Genomic DNA, 19,417 nt, shown 5'->3' with positions numbered 1-19,417 from the left:
CCACTCTGTTTCATTAGCACATGAGTTTCTGTCTCGTTCTGAAGAGACTGTACCAGGACTTCAGCAGTGGTTTAAGAGGCCAGGTTTTGCAGGTTACTTTCTATTTAAGCTGGTAGGAAGGAAGGGCTGGGAGGAATGTGGTAATTTAAAGAGATGCATGCAGCTGAAATAAAATCCTGGCCTAAAATGGAGGGAATCACAGGACTGCAAGCGGATGGGTGTGAACCCGTTTCTAATGCATTGGAATCCCACACTTGTTATCAGACTGAACTATTCTGTGCACCAAGAACAACTTCGGAGCTCTTAGGTGCTTCAGGTCAGTCTAGCCTGATATCCTGTAGTGGGCCTGTCCCACAAGGGAAGTTGAGCCCAGCCCCATCTGACACTAATCAGCTGATGCTGTGAGGCCAGGGACCAGGGGAGGGCTGAAGATGACCCAGTCCTCAGAAGAGCAGCTGGTAGCTCACGTGAGATGGAAATCTGTGTGGGGCAGGGAGGTTGCTTCAGGAGAACAGTCGCAGAAAGGGGCTCGCCCCGCTAGCTAGGCGAAAGACCTGGCTGGGATACCTGCTGCTGTGTAGGCATCAGCAAAAGCTTCTAGGGAAGAGGCCTTAGGAGAGTTGAGGTAGCAGGGCCTGCTTCCCCTGTTTCAATTAATGTTTTGAACTGTTTTGTTGGAGCAGTAAATGCATCCCTGGGGCAAGGGATTGAGCTACTGACACGAGTGGGAGCTTCACTTGATGCGCTGGCTGGTGGGTGGGCCTGCCCCCTTATGTAAGAGTGGGGAGACAGTGCTACACGTTGTCACTGGGTACCATCCCCACTAGAGCGCTTCCTCCTAGCTGCTCTGGGGATTAGCTCCTTCCCTGTCCAACACCTCCTCCTGCTGCCTATTTGGGAGCCCGGCCGCTTCTCTCACTCTCTGTTACTCAGGGTGCTCTCCCGTCATAGCTTAGCCCTCCAGCCAGGTCAATGTACTTTTTTGCCTTCCAGGGGTTGTTAGTCTTTCCATCCAAAATGGCTGACTTCTCCCTCACTGCCCTGACTGTGCCACTTCGCCAGTGTTTGGTAGGGGAACCCAGGCCCATCCTCTACTCTGGGTTGCAGATCAGGGACCCTCTGATAGTGGCCGAAGTCTGCAATGTCCCACTTTGCTGTCGTTTCCCTGAGCCTTTTCCTACACCGCCACTCTCAGGCTTTTGCTCCATCACCCTTCTTGATATGCCCTTTTGTCAGGGCCTGGAACCCTGGGGGTTTCTACACTCCCCCTGGGTTCCCTTCCTTCCCTGTCTAGCATCCAGAGAGTGGCTTCAGGCTCCTTCACTGCAGCCCCATTTCTGCTGCTGACCTCCTAGCTTTCTACAATGTAAAGACCGCCATGTTGTAGTCAGACCAAAGGTCCATCTAGCCCAGTACCCTGTCTTCCGACAGTGGCCAATGCCAGGTGCCCCAGAGGGAATGAACAGAACAGGGAATCATCAAGTGATCCATCCCCTGTCACCCGTTCCCAGCTTCTGGCAAACAGAGGCTAGGGACACCATCCTGTCCATTCTGGCTAATAGCCACTGATGAACCTGCCTGAATTTATCTAGTTCTTTTTTGAACACTGTTATAGTCTTGGCCTTCACAACATCTTCTGGCAAGGAGTTCCACAGGTTGACTGTGTGTTGTGTGAAGAAATACTTCCTTTTGTTTGTTTTAAACCATCTGTCTGTTAAAGTCATTTGGTGACCTCTAGTTCTCCTGTTAGAGGAAGGAGTAAATAACACTTCCTTATTCCCTTTCTCCACACCAGTTATGATTTTATAGACCTCTATCATATCCCCCCTTGGTTTGTCTCCTTTCCAGGCTGAACGGTCCCAGTCTTATTAATCTCTCTTCATAAGGAAGCGGTTCCATTCCCCTAATCATTGTTGTTGCCCTTTTCTGTGCCTTTTCCAGTTTCAATATCTCTTTAATAGCCCCACCTGTTCCTTCTCAGATGGGCTCCATCATCAACCCAGGGTTACCTAGCCCACCTAATTCCCCTAAGGTGTAGCCTATCCACTTAATTGGCCCCTTCTCAGCTTCATTAATCCTTCCTAGGCTAGGGTGGGGGGCACACTCCATCACACGTGCGCATATCAACATGCACTAGAGCTGTCAAGCACAGGCCCTGTGGGCAGCGCTGGGACCAGCCTGTGTGGGGTGTTGATGTGGCTCTATGACTTGCACTCTGCAGAGCCTCGGCTTTCATTTGCAAATACCGTTTGTAGCCTTTCTGACTGCAGAGTGAACTTTCAAGATGTGAAGGGAGTGAAAACCAACGTCTGCTTGAGTCTGCAGACAGCCTGAAACAATGACTTGGGTGTGAGCTCCCCTGTTAATTGTCTTGGGTTGTCAGCTCTAGAGTCCAATAAACTTATTGTCAAAGCTGACTGTTCTGTTGCTGGTCACTGAAAAGGGGTGGGAATGGAGCCCTCGATGGTGGGGGGGTGTTCCTGGCAGGGAAGGAGATGTACAGCTTGGAAAGAGGGAGGGGGAAAGAGTCAGGGAGAGAAGCAAAAGGCAGGAGCAGCGATAACCGAAAGGGGAGCAGATCTTCTCACCGGGTGGTACCGAATGGGACGATGAGGTCCTGGATAAATAATAAATGACAACTTGTTCACTAGGTGAAGCCTATATTCTCCCCTTAATCTCTGTGAAATCCTCCCCCTGACATCCGTGGGGAAGCCGCTGGGGAAGAATGAAGGCCTGAGTATGTATTCTGGCCCACAGGCTGTAATTAAACCTGGAATCTGGCCCTTGCCTCCAAATGAGTTTGACACCCTTGCTTTAGAGGGAGAAAAGCCCCACTGTGCCGCCAAGGTTCTTACAATTCATGAGATTCTTTGGTGCCCGAAGGGACTTGGGGAGTGAATCAGCCCATGTGTTGTGGCATTGGAAAACTAGAGTGGTTACCACAGAGTCCCTCTCCTTACAGCCCCAGGACTGAAGACGAGGTCCTGGGGTGCAAAGCCCCACTCGAATGTGAGGCTTCTGAAAAAAACAGGTGCAAAGCAGCTGTTTGCCTGGCTGGTACTTAAGGCCAGCTCTGAAAGCACCAGGACAGCTGTACGACGTCGCACCCTGGAGCCACAAGTGTGTATGTTCGCCTCTCCGTATCCTAGTTTGGCACCTTCTGCATTAAAAGACAGGAGTTCGGCGTTTCACATGTACTTTACACTCTCCTGAGCATCTCCTATCCCTGGCCAAATGTTCCCATCCCCGGACTGAGCAGAACTGATTCCAAGGCCTGGTCTAAAGTGTGGTTACTCCTGATTTCAGCATTCGGTGGCCAGCAGCCGGCCTAGCCCCACAGCGAAACCCTAATGTAGATGGAGTTAGCAGCTCTCAGCTGGTGGTTGCTTAGATGCAGCTTCCATGAAGAGTGAGCTCAGGCAATGCAGATTGTGGCTTTGCCCACCTCCAAGAGGGGTTTGCATAGGTGCTGTGCACTGGTCCCCAGTGACTGATTCCCATCCAAGACCAGGCTGAGTTCTTTCCTGCTTACACAGCAGGGATTATGTTTGTTACCCTAAGTGAGAGCAGGATACTGTGTTAGTGGTGACAGATCTGCCATCCATTTTGGTCTCTCAGGTGAGAGCCAGTGGCCAGCGTGAGTGATGCTGTCTTACTGTCTGGGCCCATGGAAACAGCTCTGTTCCAGGCACACGGTGCCCCAGTCCCGAATGCCAACTGGCTGCATAATTCTCCTGCCTCCCCATTACCTGTCTCCAGCCATTTTTCAAGCTGTCTGCGGGGATAACTCTGCTATTCTTCCTTTTAAACTCGGGCCCTGGGTTTCAAACTTGAGAGACCAACTCGCACGTTAGCCTGTGCAGAACCAAGAGAGAGCTAGAGGTGCAGCGTCTCCAAGTGGGACGCGGTAACAGCTCGGCAGTGGGCCCATACTCCCTCTGTGCCCCATGTGGTGCAGCTGGTTGGGGGCGGGGCTCTTGGCAGCATATGGGTGCAGGTGTGAACGTGGAAAGAAAATGGCCTTTGGCACTTCGTTGGCAGAGTGCTGCCATCGGGGCAGCTGCAGGCGTGTCAACAACCAGACAAGTCTAATTTGCGTAACAATAATGAAGATATTCCCAGGTCACTGGGCTTAGATAGCAGAATCCATTGTCCCTGAGCCTAGTGACCTCTAGGGGGCAGGGTTCTGGGCCCCAGAGACTCTTAAAGGGCCAGCGCAGCAGGACTGGGAGTAGTTTTCAATTCCCTGTCCTCAGGGCGACAGAAGCAAAGGTGCTCCGCTGCCTCCTCCGGCACAAAGCAGCAAGATGGGGCAGTGGGCATGACCAGCTGCCCCTGCCAGACTCAGGCGGGGCTGGAGAGCGGAAAGAGGGAAGCTGAGCCACTGGCAGAAGGGGGCGGGTGTTTGTCTGAGGTCCTGGGATCTTCACCTTCTGGGCCCAAGGAATGGAATTGCTGGGCTCTGGGGATCTTCACCCCCTCCCCCAGCTGAGACAAGGGCAGCATGAGATCGATGGCCTGTTCCTAGCTGGGGATGGATTGTCGTGGGTGAGGGGGTCGGCTTGCTGTGTGCCACCCCTTTAAAAATAAGAAGTTGGCTTGCCTGTCGGCTAGGGTTGTACCTCGCTGATGGAGAGCTGCAAAATCCTGGGGTTGCCTGGACCCTTCGGGAGCCTAGGGCAGAGGTGAGGAGGAGCTGCTTTCCTCACAGCCCTCCAATCCCGTTGCTGATTCCAGCTCCGCTGTGCCCCCTCCCGTCCCAGAGCAGTTCTTCGCCCCACGGGCCCTCCTATCCCTGGAACTGGGAGGCAGGACAAGCAGTGGGGAGGAAGAAGCCCCCTTCACTCCAACAGCACCAGTCCCCTTTTGTCCAGCTCCCCCTAGCACCTTTGTGTTACCACCACCACCCTCCCCCAATCCACAGAGAGACCAAAAACTCTTCCTGTGTGACATGGTGGTTGGAAGGACGATATTGGTGGTTGCTAGTTTTGTCATCCTGGGCCAAGTAAAGTTGAGCCGCACCACACTGCGGGACAGTGCCATGATGCGGGGACTCAAGAGGGAGGGTCTGAGTGTGAGATACAAGCACTCTGCTTTCTCTCTCCTGGAGAGTGCCTGGGTGGTGATGGTTTGGCTGGAAGCGTCATGCTCTGTCATGTTTCCTCGGTGCATGCGCCCACAGACACATGCAATCAGCTGTGTTCCATATGTAAAGATCCCTGTGTAAGAATACCTGACTACCTCTCTGTTCACCGCCCCTCATGATCAGGGTCATGCCTGTGAGAGAGGCCCTACTGGGAGAATGATACGTAAGCCTGCAAAAATGGAGGAACATGAGGTCAACAGTGACTTTTGGAAAACGTTTGCCGTCATTTATATGCTGTATAATCTGGAGCTGAAGTGGAAGGACCAGCCCAGTGATTGGGACACTGGCCTGGGACATGGGAGCCCCAGATTCAAGTTGCTGCTCCACCATGGGCTTCCTGTGTGACCTTGGGCAAGGCACTTAATCTCTGTGCCTCAGTTCCCCATCTGTAAAATGGGGTCCTCAAGAGGAGTGGGGCACCTCTGGGATAAAACCACCTATTGAAACATTAGGAAAATGATGTCCTATGACCAAGCTGGTCACAGGACACACAGACATATAATCTGAAATTGTTGGCCAGGGAACATGGGGGAGGCAGCTGGTATAGCACTGATGAAGACAGGGTCTGATAAGAAATGCTACACATATTTGCAATGTACTGTTCAGTTGCTAGATATCTGTGTAGCAGAGTTCCAGACTCTGCCTGGTCTCTGGTAAACAAAGGGAACAAAGCTGAAAGTCAAGCTGAGTGGAAGCCAGTTTGTACCTGTAGCTGGAGCTGATTTCTTTTATCGGGAAGCATTTACTGAGAGAGACTGTGATGCCACAGATCACAGCACATCCCCTGTTCCTGGTCAAAGGAGCTGCAACAGCTTTCCCCATCTGCTTTCAGATCATAATATCTTTCTGCACTTCCTTTTCTGTCTTCCATTCCTTTTAAAAAGGTCAGCAGTAACCTGAGACGTCTCTTGCGTCGGCAGTAGTTATATACTTATTTTGTTGTTGGCAAGTCTGAATTTGGTTTCATTCACTATGAATTCCGATCACTCTTTATTTTCAATTTTTGTTTTATATGTCAGAATTCAAGAGGTGGTGGGGAGAAGGTTCCAGACCTGGGAATGAATAGAGAAGCGTTAATCATATGTAAATTGCACCCCTCAGTGGCACTAATATTGTAATCAAAGGAGCTTTTAAATAATACTAAGGTAATAGGTCTACCGTAGGCAAGTCTGAACCGGATTTTTCTTTTTTAAGATGCACAACGAATAATTGATAAGAAGTTGATTCCCCCATGACCTGCCCTCTTTAATCTCATCTTGAATACCTAGAGCGAAGAATGTCAATAATGTCATCTTTAATAATAGCTTCCTGACAAAGAGGCGTTGGCTGAGAAGATGGCAGCAGCTTCTTCTCAGGGAGAGAGGCCCCTTTTATTTTTAGGAATGAAAGCGGCCACAGGTGGGTGGGTTTGTTGTAAAAGCACAAGGGGCCCCGTGAGCCAGGTAAAAACAAGGGCTGAATAGCTGGGGCCCAAACCTATTTGGGGACGCCGGGCTCTGAGGTTCAAAGGGTTTCTGCTGGAGAGAACCAAACCTAGATCTTGATGTTCCCAAGCATGGGAAGGTTTTGGATCCAGATCTAGAATTTCCTGACCAGGAACGGAACATTGCAGCTCAGTCCCATCTCTGTGATCTTCACCAGCAGCTGCTGACCATCCCAGCAGGGTTGGTGCTCGATGCGTGGCTCTCCATGGCCACTTTAGATCCACGACAGAGACCTAGGGAGGGTACTTCTACACCGCAGATGAAGGTGTGATTGCAGCGTGGGGAGAGGTACCAGCTTTAGCTAGAGAAGACATGACGGTGCAGAATTCGGCCTAGGCTGCCTGCCCCAGTAAAAGCCTTCTGGGGACACTGGGTACCTAGTTGTGTTGCCAACTTCTACCAAGTCTTCCCTGCTATCATTACCTGCCCCAACTAGATGCAAGCTAGCCCAGGTCTGCCTACCCACGCTGCAGTCACACTTTCATGTGCAGTTATGATGTACTCAGAGTGGTAGAAATTAGTGCAGTTGAAGCCAGTGGGGCAGTGTCAGTTTGCACCAGAGAATTTGGCCCTCTGGTTGCAAATGGCTCCTGATGAAGATGGAGATTTGGAGAAGTCACATGGTCACCTTTGAACATTAAAAAAATGCTGCTCATGTGTCTTTGATCCACCTCCCCCCAGCATTGTCGTCGTTCAGTCTCCAAGGCTAAAATCCAACTGTAGTCATGGCCACACTGTCTTGAAAAGAGAAAAGGAGTTATAAGAAATGAAGCAAAATTAGCAAGTGGGGTGATTTATTAGGCTGGAACTCTATGGCTAGAGAAAATTGATTTGCACATGAGGAGGGGATCTAGAATATTGTTCTCCCATCAATGTGTGTGATAGGGCTTGAGAGGTTACAGAGATAACTTCCATCGTGGGTAACCTCCCTGCCATATCGGGGGGCAGATGGGGAATAGACTTTTACTAGGATAATTCGCAAATGAACAGAAAGCAGCTGGCTAGCTCTGTCTCCGGTTTTATCAGCGTGGTTTGTTAGTGATTCAAACCTTTGCTTCTCAGGCCGTGGGCCTCAAGAACCGTGAGCTTCATGCAGGTGTGGGGAGTGGGGTCATGAGCCAGCATCCATTTCTCATCTCAGGTTTTTGGCTGAAACGAGTTTTCCTGGTCCCTTTCCAGCCGTGCAGCCTGCCCTGGGGAAGCACCCCTGGCGCCATTGTCAGTTCAAGTTACATCTCCTTGAGGTGCCGTAGAAACTGGAATAAATTATACAAGTGTGGAGCAGAGTAGGGGCTATTGGCAAGCAGCCAGGGGTCATTGTGTGAAATAAGCAGTGGCAAATGGCAAAGGAAGTATAAGTTGAAAACGTTAATGCAGATATTCTAGGCATGGTTGTAAATATCCAGCCTTGGGGATAGGCGGATGCAGCTCTATTGATTTCTTTCTGCCCAGTAATCTAATTGGATGTCGTAATTCTAGGCGTTTATGATTTGTGAACATCGCCATTATACCTGGGAGCCTGCACTGTCACAGGGTCTGAATCCTCCCTGTTCTCGTTCAGCTTCCCTCCGAGAGGTGTGCCATTTCCTAGCACTAAAAAACCCACCCTGCTTATACCTTTTCCATGGCAACCCAGATCACAAACAATGGAGCTCACCAGCTTTTAGGAGGTGGAAGCAGAAAACAATATGTGTGAGAGAGAGAGAGGGAGAGAGACTGCATGTGCCTGACTTGACACGAAAAGGATTAACAAGCATTGGGAAATGAAAATTACCTTTCAAAGAGAATCTTTGGTTTCCAAATAGCCTCCTCTTTCACTAGCATGCTGGATACGTTGGATAATCCCTAGCAGGCTTGAATCTAATTGCCGACTTAACTAGCAGAAATAATTGGTGGTCACATTTTATAGGCAATACAGCCCATATGTGACTTTAATATCAAGTAACTTAAAAAACGGATGGAAACAATAAATGATATTGGAAGAGCAGCCTGACTCTATACTAACAATCCATGCTAAATACTAAAAAAGGAGGCATAAGCCTCTAGAAGGCACCTTACTATGGAGTCCTCTGACCTTTCTTCCGCACTCGCAGATTTGCCCAGAAGCCAGCAAGTCGTGAGCTGCTATCACTCCACAGGCCGTCCAATTATTAAGACAACCTGTTTCTGAACTTGCATCTGCTCAGCACATGGAAAAGCCCAGTCTGTCCCCAGCACCCCAGGATCTGCTTCCCTGTACTTAAGTTTTCCCCTCTTTATCTTACAAGCATGAAACTCCTGCCTCTGCCTCCCAGGTCTTCCTTTCTAAATCCGCAAAGATAGTGGAGGGAAAGAGAAGTGAAGCTGAAAAGCTGGTCCTGTTCATTGGTCTCAGAGGTCCCAGAATCTGCACCTCTGTGCATCCCTGGTTCTCCATCCTGCTCCAAATCCTGTGTGAAAAGATTTCCATGCCTGTGCTTCTCAGATTCTTTGTTTCTCTCTCTTATTGGCTTTGTGACAGGGTGGTTCCTTCAGCGTGTGATCTTTTTGCACCTGACTCCAGGAGTTTATGCAGTGTTCATGGTCCTGCCTTATTTATTCCTGCAAAGCAGCTTGGCATATGCTTTGTATGTACAACAGTCTCCAGGGTAAAACTGCTCATGATCACCTGGATTTGTGGCCATCCTGTGCCTCAACCCAGCTGCAGCCATACCAGGGAACATCTCCAATATCATGAGCTTTCCCCTCTCCGATGTGAACTCACTGTGTGTTACACAGCCTGCTGAGAAAAGGGCTCCTAGCTACGTGCATGAACCACATGGCTGCTTCACGCTGTAATGTAATGAGAAGGGAAGCTGTTCCTCCTGTAACCGAAGGCTGAACTCCAGTGCTGAAGGCCTTCTGGGGCAGACAGCCCTGTGTTACATGGTCGCCTAGTATCATGGGGGGGAAAGGAAGTTCCTGTGGTAGCTGTTAGTGAGTTTCTTTACATGTAGGAAGTGGCGGAGCAGAGAAACTTGCCCATTTTCATCCTCGTGTGGAGTTAGATGGCCTTGGTCCATATTCTAGTGAACAGGGTCCCCATCACCACCAGAGCTGGCACTAACTGACCCCTTTCGTGGCAGACTCAGTGGAGTGCCCGAGGGCTGAATGGGGCCTGGAGACTGGCCTAGTGACGAGAACCCTAGACCGGGATGCTGGAGAGCTGGGGGACCTATTCCTGGCTCTGCCACTGACCTGGGGCAAGTCATGTCCCCAGTCCATGCCTCAGTTTCCCTATCTATAAAATGAGGAAAATGATACTGGGCTCCTTCATAAAGTGCTTTGAGATTGACAGAGGCCAGGCATTATGTAAGGGTGGGGTGGGGCTCTTATTTGGAGGCGAGAATGGTTTTGCGTTAGAAGGCTGAGGTGCATTGCAAAGGCCGTTCAGTGACGCGTGTCCTGCTGCTGCTCTGTACTGCACCTGTGCTCTGGGCGAAGAGGGGACAATAGTTTGCAGGGCTGTCAACCCAGCCCATTTGGCCAGCCCTCATGTCACTCTTACTGAATGTCATTGCTTCATTGCATTTCACTGCTGCCTCATTTAGAGGGCGTGGTATTGTTAACCCCCGGATTTTTAAGCATACTCATAATTGGAGCTTATCCATGCTTGCCTGCGTTCAGTGCAATAACGTAGGGCTCAGGGCAGCAGAAGCCGTGCTGCGGGGCATGGACTAGCTGTAAGTATTTGCAGCTCATTCCTTAGACAGCTCAATTCCGATGCATGGATTCTTCACTCCCTCCCTCCACCCCCAGTTATCTGATTCCAAGTCCCAGCCCTGATCTCCCTCACTATCTCTGCCCCAATATTCAGGTGCTTGCAATTTCTGCTACATACAGTCAAACCCCGCCATAACGTGCCCCGCCATAACGCGAAATCGCATATACCACGATCGCAGTTTGGCTCCCTTTTAAGATGAAGTAGGTTACTGTACCATGGTCCCCAACACCATGGCAGGGGAGAGAAGCTGCAGCCCCACACCTGCCGGGGACAGAGAATTCCGAGGCTGCTGGTGCCGATGCTCTCTGTCTCCGACAGGCGGGGAGCCATGGCTCTTGCAGCGGGAGGGAAGCCGCAGCCCCACACCTGCTGGGGACGGAGACGGAGACCACCAGCACCCGCAGCCCCGGAGTTCTCTGTCCCTGGGAGGTGGGGAGCCGTGGCTCCTCTTGTGGCCGGAGGGAAGCCACGGCCCCACACCTGCCAGGGACAGAGAACTCTGGGGCTGCGGGTGCCGGTGCTCTCTGTCCCCGGCAAGCAGGGAGCCGCGGCTCCTCTTGAAGCGGGAGGGAAGCTGCGGCCCCGTACCTGCTGGGGACAGAGAGCACTGATGCCTGGGACCCCGGAGTTCTCTGTCCCCGGCAGATGGGGAGCCGCGGCTCTTCTTGAAGCGGGAGGGAAGTCACGGCCCCGCACCTGCCGGGGACAGAGAGCACCGACGCCCGGGGCCCCGGAGTTCTCTGTCCCCAGCAGGTGGGGAGCCGCGGCTCCTCGTGAAGTGGGAAAGAAGTCGTGGCCCCGCGCCTGCCGGGGACAGAGAGCACCAGCGCCCACAGGCCCGGAGTTCTCTGTCCCCGGCAGGCGGGGAGCCGTGGCTCCTCTTGTAGCCAGAGGGAAGCCACGGCCCCGCACCTGCCAGGGACAGAGAACTCCAGGGCTGCAGGCACCCGTGCTCTCTGTCTCTGGCAGGCAGGGAGCCACAGATCCTCTTGAAGCTGGAGAGAAGCCGCGGCCCTGCACCTGCCAGGGACAGAGAGCAGTGGCGCCCGCAGCCCCGGAGTTCTCTGTCCCTGGCAGGCGGGGAGCCACAGCTCCTCTCCCCTGCTGGCCACTAGGCACCAGGGGCACTAGGCGGTGCATCTCAATGCACTGCTTTGGGGACCACCTGACTGATTTGAAACCCCACTATACCGCGACCCCGCATTTAGCGTGATGGGATTTTTTGGACCCCAAAGGTCACGTTATAGTGGGGTTTCACTGTACTTCCAGTGGAAGAATCCCTGATCCCACAGGAGTTATGCTGCGAGCTGGGTACCATTAAAAACAGGGGATATGTTTCCCTCACACACACTCATCCCTTTGAGGTTCAGCTACTGGCCATGGAGAAAATTGTTGGCAACTTTATGGTGAAACCGAGGCAGGGCCAGCTGGGTAAAGGCTGAAAGTAAGGTAGCCCTTAGGGAAAGAAAGTTAGGAAGAGGCCAGATGAAAAGAAGAGATGTGAGAAGACCAATCATCGTGAAAAGCAGCTTGGATCACAGAACTCTTTTCAAGAGGTGACACAAGGAATTGGCTTTCGGAATAGCTCTGCTCACAGAAAGTCAAGAATTGTTTTGTGATGGCCTTATTATCTCCAATCCCTGGGGAATGGGGCAACACTTCCAGGTGTTGTACAAGCACATAGGAAGACACAGCCTCTGCCCCAAAGTGTTTAGGCATTAGCGACAGGCAATGTGTGCGCAGCAGGAGGAGGGGATACGACACAAAGGTAGAGTAAGCAGGAAGATGGCCAGCACGCAATGGGTTAATTCCATATCCTTCCTCGTCTTCATTATATACACACTGTTGCCAACTCATGTGATTTCTTTTTTATCAGGGATCTTGTGATATTTGTGTCTTTTTAATTAAGTCCCCAGTGCCTAGAGTTAGGTGATTATTGGAGACTATCAGCTTTCATTTAAAGAAAAAAACGTCTCCGGCTGCCATTGTTCTGGAGAAAAGGCTGAAAACATGACCCCCTAAAGTTTCGAAAACCAGAGGGCAAATAACTAGAATCTCAGATGCATTATTTAGAAAACAAAAGGAAACTCACTTGTGATTTTTAAGCCAGTCTCATGATTGTGGGGGCCGCGGCTTGTGATTGTGGAGTGCTTGGCTCTGCCAATGGTGGGCTTGTTTCCCAAATGTTAGTTTGCGGGGGTCAGTGTTTGTGAGAGAGGGGGAGAGGTGCTTGGAGTGAGAAAGGGAAGTGGGGAAAGGGAAACGGAAGCGAACTCTTCACTACAGAGTTACCGCAGGTTAGCCTAGCTTACGTGAGCTGCGCAGACTGACTGCATTATTACACGGGGGTCATATTAGCAGCTGATTCAAGCTGTAGTCTGTGCCCTGGATGGGTCAGCCGACTTGAGGTGAAAGCACCACCGCACTTGAGTTCGGGGGGTTTGTGTGCGGACAGGACTCAAGTTAGGGGCAAGACTGGAGTTATAACACAAGTTAACTCAGCAGTGTAGACGAGCCCTGAAGGCGAGGAGACGGTGAACTATTTTGGAGGGCGGTGGCTGTCTCTCGCTGTGTATCTGTGCAGCACCCAGCTGTCTCTAGGCCCTGCAGGAATATAAATAAATAATATGATGAGGAGAGGAGTGAGGACCAGGCTGAGACGCATGATGGGCTGGGAAGGTGAGGCCAGGTAGCTGTGGGGCTGCTGCTTGTCGGGTGCTCCGGTCTCTTTGGCGTGGGGGAGAATAGGCTGTTTAGTCTTTTTCCCACTCAGTGAAGCAAGCGATGCTAAGCCTCTGACCCAGCCTCCTCACTGGGTCCCTGTTGTTCTGAGTCGCCAGCCTCGGAGTCCCTCTCATGAGCTCTTGGGCGAAAGGAAGCCCTCAGGTTGCTTACTCCCCAGTGTAATAAAGTCACGTGAGATCTCTAGTGGGGTGGGCACATGATGCTACAAACTACACACATTGCACTGGAAAAACCGGATGGGGATTACACACTAGTGGCCAGGTCTTGTCCCTGCTAAGTGACCGCATTGCATGTACCGAGTGATCAGTCGTGAATGGCATGAGGGAAGGAGAAAGGACACAGGATGAGCTCTCTTCCCGCTCAGCAGAGACGACTTAGTTCAGTGGTGCCTCCCCAGGCTCTCTGTGGAGCATAGCTCTACGGAAGATTTCTCCAGGGGGTCCTGATCTGATGTAGGGTGGATGTGAAGTGCCCCTGCTGGAGATATCGCTCCTAGATAAAGGGCCGTCCCTCTATTTTGGTGTACTCGACTGGCGGTTCTGGTTCTGATCTCTGGCCACCTCTGGGCGCAGAGTGGGGGGTTCTGGGCTCCTCCAGTTATTGGCACACATGCAGTAGCTTGTTCCTCCTGTGTGTGATGTACGGAGGGATAGGAAACGCAAACTCCAGCTTTGTGTCTGCAGAGCCAGCAGCTCCCATCTACTGGTCCTATCCTCATTCGCTGGCACATACTGCACGGGAGGGCAACAAGGGGCCACAGGAAGGGTGCGGTGACAGGAAGAAAACAAGTCCCGAGTGTGATTTGGGGTAGGAATCAAACACCACGGTGATGGTGTGTCTGGGCGAGGAGAGAGACGGCCTGGACCGGTCTGCAAAGGAGCAAGGTCGCTGAAGTTCTGTGTTGGGAGTGGGAGGGACTGCGGGGAGAGCTGCTCCCCCAGAGGTTGATCTAAACCTGATGTAGCAGGTGGGTTTCAATGGAGCCTACAATTGTCTGTATAGAACGTACTTGCTTTGTGCAGTGACGAGCGTGATGGTGCCTGTGCTTCTCCCCTGACAGGTCCCCCATGCACGCACACAAGTGGCACATTGCCCCAGACGCTTCACCTCGCTGCTATGGCGTCGGCTGCCAGAGTTGGGTCTGTTCGGGCCACGGCGGGCTTTGCGGGATTTGATAGGAGCCTAGGCCCTCGTGCTGACAGGAGGCAGGGAATCCTGGGAGTTTGCAATGGGAACCCAGAGCCTCAGATGGGGGGGCGGGGAAGGGAAGTGGGTCACTTGGACCCTCAAACAGTAGAAGCAAATGTGCCGTCAGGATGGGCATTAAATGCCACCAAGTGACATTTCATCAGCTTGCTGTATGGGCGTAGGGGTTGTCAGCCAGCATTGATCTGACAGTCCAGCAGGCAGCCATTGGCAGTGGCTTCAGAAGGCAGTGGGAATAAAGTACCTGGCAAGATATGCAGTGCCAAGGGCAGGAGGAAAATGCCCTCTCAACCCTTGGTTGAATGCAGGGGGAAGAATTTTTGTGTCTATTCATGTGGATACCAGTCACGGGGCCAGATTCCCACAGGTGCTGATTGGTACCTATTGGGGTTTACAGAACCATCTAAGCAGGGTAGGCACTTAATTCCTATTGATTTCAAGGTGAGTTAGGTACTTTGGATGGTATTATAGATTCCTATCTGCATCTATAGGCCCCTAAACTCCTTTGGAAATTTGTCCCCCGGTCACACTGATGGAATTGCTGATGCCTTTTCATCTGGGGTGATTGCTTTTGTAAGACTGTTCACAGGAAAATAATCCTGCGAGTTTTCATTTGATTGCACATTAGGGGAAGGTTTGTGTGGACATCCTGAAATCTCTGAGCTCCTGTTTGTCACAGTTGGCCATCGGATCAGGATTTGGAAACAGCATGGTGACTCAGATGGCCTGCGTTGCAGTCCTCGATGAGCCTGGGGCCAGGAGATTTCGACAAAACCTCTGGGAGTTAGGCACCCATTTTCACTGAATTTCAGTCGGAATTGTGTGCCCTGCTCATTAAAGCCTCTTTTGAAAACCCCAGCCTGAGTGCCTAAGTAATCCTTGTGTAACAGCTCCTCTAATGACCTGCTGCACTGGGCTATGTCATGGTAGTATGGCACAATAAAAGGTAGGCTCTTCGGAAAATGTTCCTGGTTAGTGGAATGCGAAAAAAATATAGAAGCATATTTACAGCTGGATTTTTGTAGCCTCAGGGCCCAATTCTCTCTTGATGGTGTAAATCAGGAGTAGCACACACAGGAGTAACTTCAAGTAACAGTGAAGTGAGTAGAGTTATGCCACTGTGAAACGAGACCCCTGGGTGGTGGGTCTTCTGTTAGGGGTGGAGCTTGAGAAGAGGATACGAGCATTAAGCAATTTCCATTGACAGGCTGAAAAGTTAAAGGGATAAAGGCAGTGAGGAGATGAGAATTTCATTTCGGTCCAGCAAGGAGATCAATAGCTACAACGTCCCAGGATCTGTTGCTCTCCACCAGCTCTGATCATGTGTCCTTGCCAGATTGCTCTGCCGTAATCCTGAGGATGATCTTAGCAGATATCCCTTATTTCACTTAGCCTTTGAAATAGCCTGTCGATACAACGTTTGATAAGCTTTACTCCCTCCTCCTCTCCTGCATGCCTTTTAGTGCTCCTCTCTGATCCCACTGCCGATTTCACAGAGAGAAAGAACAAAGGGAAAGAGATTTTTTTTAAACATGCATTGAGGCAAATTCTGCCTTGTTTTATGACTGAAGCGGGTAGAGTTGTATGGGGAGGAAATCAGCACCAAGTCCAACCTGTGGTGTTTTGTACATTTACTCCTTGCTCATAGGAATTGCCAGACCAGATCAAACCCAGTGTCCCGTCTCTGACAGTGGCCATTGTCAGCAGCTGCAAAGGAAGGTGTAAAAACCTCATCGTTAGAAATTGTCTCAAGCCCAGAAGCATGAGGTTAATATCCCTTCCAAAATTTTTGTTGCCATGAATTCTGATAACATTCTTGATATCCAGACAAATATCCCTTTTAAAAACTTGTTACGTTCTCTGCAGCTGCAGATGTGTCCGTGTGTGTATGTGTATATTTATAACTACACAGCTGTCAGATTCATGGTTCCCTTGTGTTAGCTGGTGCCCTCTGATCCCTAATCACGTTGCAAACTGGATCTTTTCAGTAGAGTGTAAAATAATCCAGGCTTTTTCTATTGCCAGATTGGCTTTATTTTAAGCGTTTGGAGGCTGAGGGTTGGTTTCCTAAATCTCCCTGATAATACAGCATTACCAACCTCAAGGATTCAGAAATCACAAGTGATTTAAATAATCATACGATTGCAGTTTAGACTTTTGTTTCGATTGACATTTTCAAAATGAAATTCTGGCTTGAAATGACATTGTTAGAACAAAATGTTGATTTGAACATATATTGCAAATGTGATGTTCGACCCCAATGAATATATATTTTTTAATTTCTGTTCACAAGAAAACATATTTTTCTGGTTTGGCTGAAAATCAATGATTCAGGTCTGGTGGCCAGCAGCAGCTGCTCCAGAGGAAGGAGTAAGAACCTCACAGTAGGCACATGTGGGGTAATCTGCTCATAATGAAATATACTTCCTAGCCCCCATTGGGTAGGGGTTAGTTTATGCCCTGAAGCATGAGGGTTTATATCCATTTCAAAACCTTTGTTGTTAAAAAAAATAATAATAAAAAAAGCATTATTGTAAGTCTGAATTTTCTTGTTATTTACATAAACTTTGAGTCCTTTCTTGGATCCTCTTAAACTCTTAGGCTATGTCTACACTGCAATAAAAACCCCACAGTACCGAGTCTCGGAGCCCAGGTCAATCGAGTGGGACTCGCAGGGCTCGAGCTGCAGGGCTAGTGGTGTTGATGCTCGGGCTGGAGCCCACTCCCTGGGACCCGCCCTTCTCACAGGGTTTTGGAGCCCCGGCGCCTGCCCACGCCTGAATATTTACATCACAATTTTGAGCCCTGGGTGCCTGAGTCAGCTGACCTGGGCCAACCACGGCTATGCCATGGGTCTTTTATTGCTGTGTAGCTGTATCCTTAGCATTAGTGATATTTTGTTAGCAATGAGTTTGCGGCTGATCAGTGTTTTTCTTAAACTGGGGCTGGAACCATGGGACCCATTTTTAATAAGTCAGGATGGGTCACTGATTCACCTACTACGTGTACTTCCTTTCATCGTAGCTGTTCTGCATGCCGTGGGCCTCACCCCATTTTTTCTAAGACCTCGCCCCCCTCCAAAGTTCCCCCAAGCAGGGAGGTGCTCAGATCTGGGTGGCTTGATCCAAGCCCATGTCTGATCAACACAGAGCAAATCAGCTGTGACTCTCACACACCAATGCATTGTATTAATTTCAATGGAATAGCTGAACCAAGGGCGTCAGCATAGCCCAGTTGCCGGCCAGCGTTAAATAAAGTCTGGGGTTGGGTATACAGAGACCTCAGGCAGCTGAGCACCATGGCCAAAACACCATTAAACATCCTGTGGGCCTTTAATTAAAGATACAGAAAAGACGGGAAACCAGTGAGTCAGGCTTCCCTCTGAACAGCATTTCTTGTTCCCTTTCCCTGTAGCTAGAGAGAGTTTGAAAAGGAACCTCCACCCCCTTTTTGACACACTCTTCGATGGTATCAAAGATAGTAACAACTCTCCTTTTGGGGCAAAGAGAAATTGGTTGAGATGGGCTAGAACTGCTGTTAAATTCAGTTTTCGAAGGAAAAGCTCCCTTGTTTGATAGTGTCTGGATGGTAAGGACGGTCATCCCAGGTGGTGGTTGGATTCAGCTGAAACCAGGAAGGGGAAAGCAGTGTCATCTGGCTCCCGCTCTCTGGCCTGGTCTGGTCAGGACACCTCTCAGGATCAGGGTGAAGAAGGCCTGAGGTGCCAAGAAATGGTGGGGGTGGAGCCATGATGCTGCCATAGTCTGTCTTTTCTTCCCAAGAGTTCCCCTCCCCCACAAAAGGTCTCTTTCCCACAAAGGGAATGGTGGGTGGAATAGCCCACCATCTCCTAATTTTGTCCACCAATTAGGCCTAATATCCAACCCACCAGTTTTGGGTTCATTAACTTCCAGCTCTATGTCCTCTGTTTTTAAGAAGCATCATTTCAACAGTCCTTGGATTGTATCGATGTGGCCTTTTTGGTTTAGACTAAAATAGTTTCTCTCTCTGGTTCTCTTGCACCTGTTTAGAACTTTATGCTTTATTATGTGTTACCATGACAGATTTTTACAGCTGAACTCACAGTTCAGGTATGCCCAGTTATCACAACAGACCCTTCTTGAAGCCCCAATCCCTGGAAAGGGCACCAGTGCCCAGCCAGCTAATGACTGGATATTTCTGTAGAAGAGGATGGAAGAACAAAAGCAGGATTTCAATGGTGCTTACAAATAACTTCAGACAAAACCATTAACTTTTCACACCGCCTTAGGATCTTAAAGGGGCGTGAGATAAAAAAGCCTGTGAGCGGAGTGTGTGGAGTTCATTATAATTATGGGCATGTTTGAATCTGTGTGGTTATAATGGGTGGTGTTTTTGCATGGAATTAAATCTTTTGCTATTAAATGTTCTCTATTAGCGAGCACGCAAGACATGTCAGCTGTGAGATGCATCAGCTTGAGTAATTCAGACTCTGAATAGGACAGCTGGTTCTCTGTTAATTAGGGTGACCTCTGAGCATTTAATGTTGACCCTCAAAACATCTCGCTCTCCCCTCAGATACGTTTCCTCCAGATCTTGCAGTGTTGGTGGAGAAGAGACAGTCCTTGGTTGTAATGAATGTAAAAAGGATGCTGAATCAAGGCTGCTGGACACAGTCATATCTTTTGTTTCTCTCTGGCTCTCATACGTCCAAGGGGACTAACATGACCAATGCTGACTTTTGTCACTAACAGGCCTGGAGTGAGTCCTCATGGAAGGGACTGCTGATTGCACTCTAGGACCTGCATGTCCTGTCGTTGCATACAGATCCGTGCAGGCAATTCGATTGGTATTATGGAGTTGTGACCCTTGCAAAATACTTTAAAAACAATGACACTTCCCTTTGACCAGCCCAGGAGCCACTCTGAGGTTGGAGAACTTCCGAGGGAGGGAACAGAATGAAAGGGTGCCATCAGTTCTGACAACGATGAGAATGCAGCAGCTGATTTAATAACATTGGTCATCAGGAGCACGTCACTCCATTAATCTCTTTGCTTCATGAGCTACCCTCCGAACACAGAGTAAGATTCAGGGTGTCACTCCAGATCTTCAAAG

At 50.0% G+C, this 19,417-nt stretch overlaps 1 protein-coding gene and 1 non-coding gene across 3 annotated transcripts in view; both read left to right on the top strand.

The window, feature by feature from the left end:
* The window catches only part of CPNE2 (copine 2), a 184,174-nt gene that overhangs the window by 156,964 nt on the left and 7,793 nt on the right, over positions 1-19,417 (top strand). The gene's annotated exons all lie outside the window — the stretch shown is intronic.
* On the top strand, positions 13,708-13,849 carry LOC116821132 (small nucleolar RNA SNORA57). The gene has a single exon (XR_004372831.1). It is a non-coding gene; the product is annotated as a small nucleolar RNA SNORA57 (small nucleolar RNA).

The sequence above is a fragment of the Chelonoidis abingdonii genome, chromosome 19 (assembly GCF_003597395.2).
Source record: "Chelonoidis abingdonii isolate Lonesome George chromosome 19, CheloAbing_2.0, whole genome shotgun sequence".
NCBI lineage: Eukaryota > Metazoa > Chordata > Testudines > Testudinidae > Chelonoidis > Chelonoidis abingdonii.
This window is presented reverse-complemented; position numbering and strand designations above follow the sequence as displayed.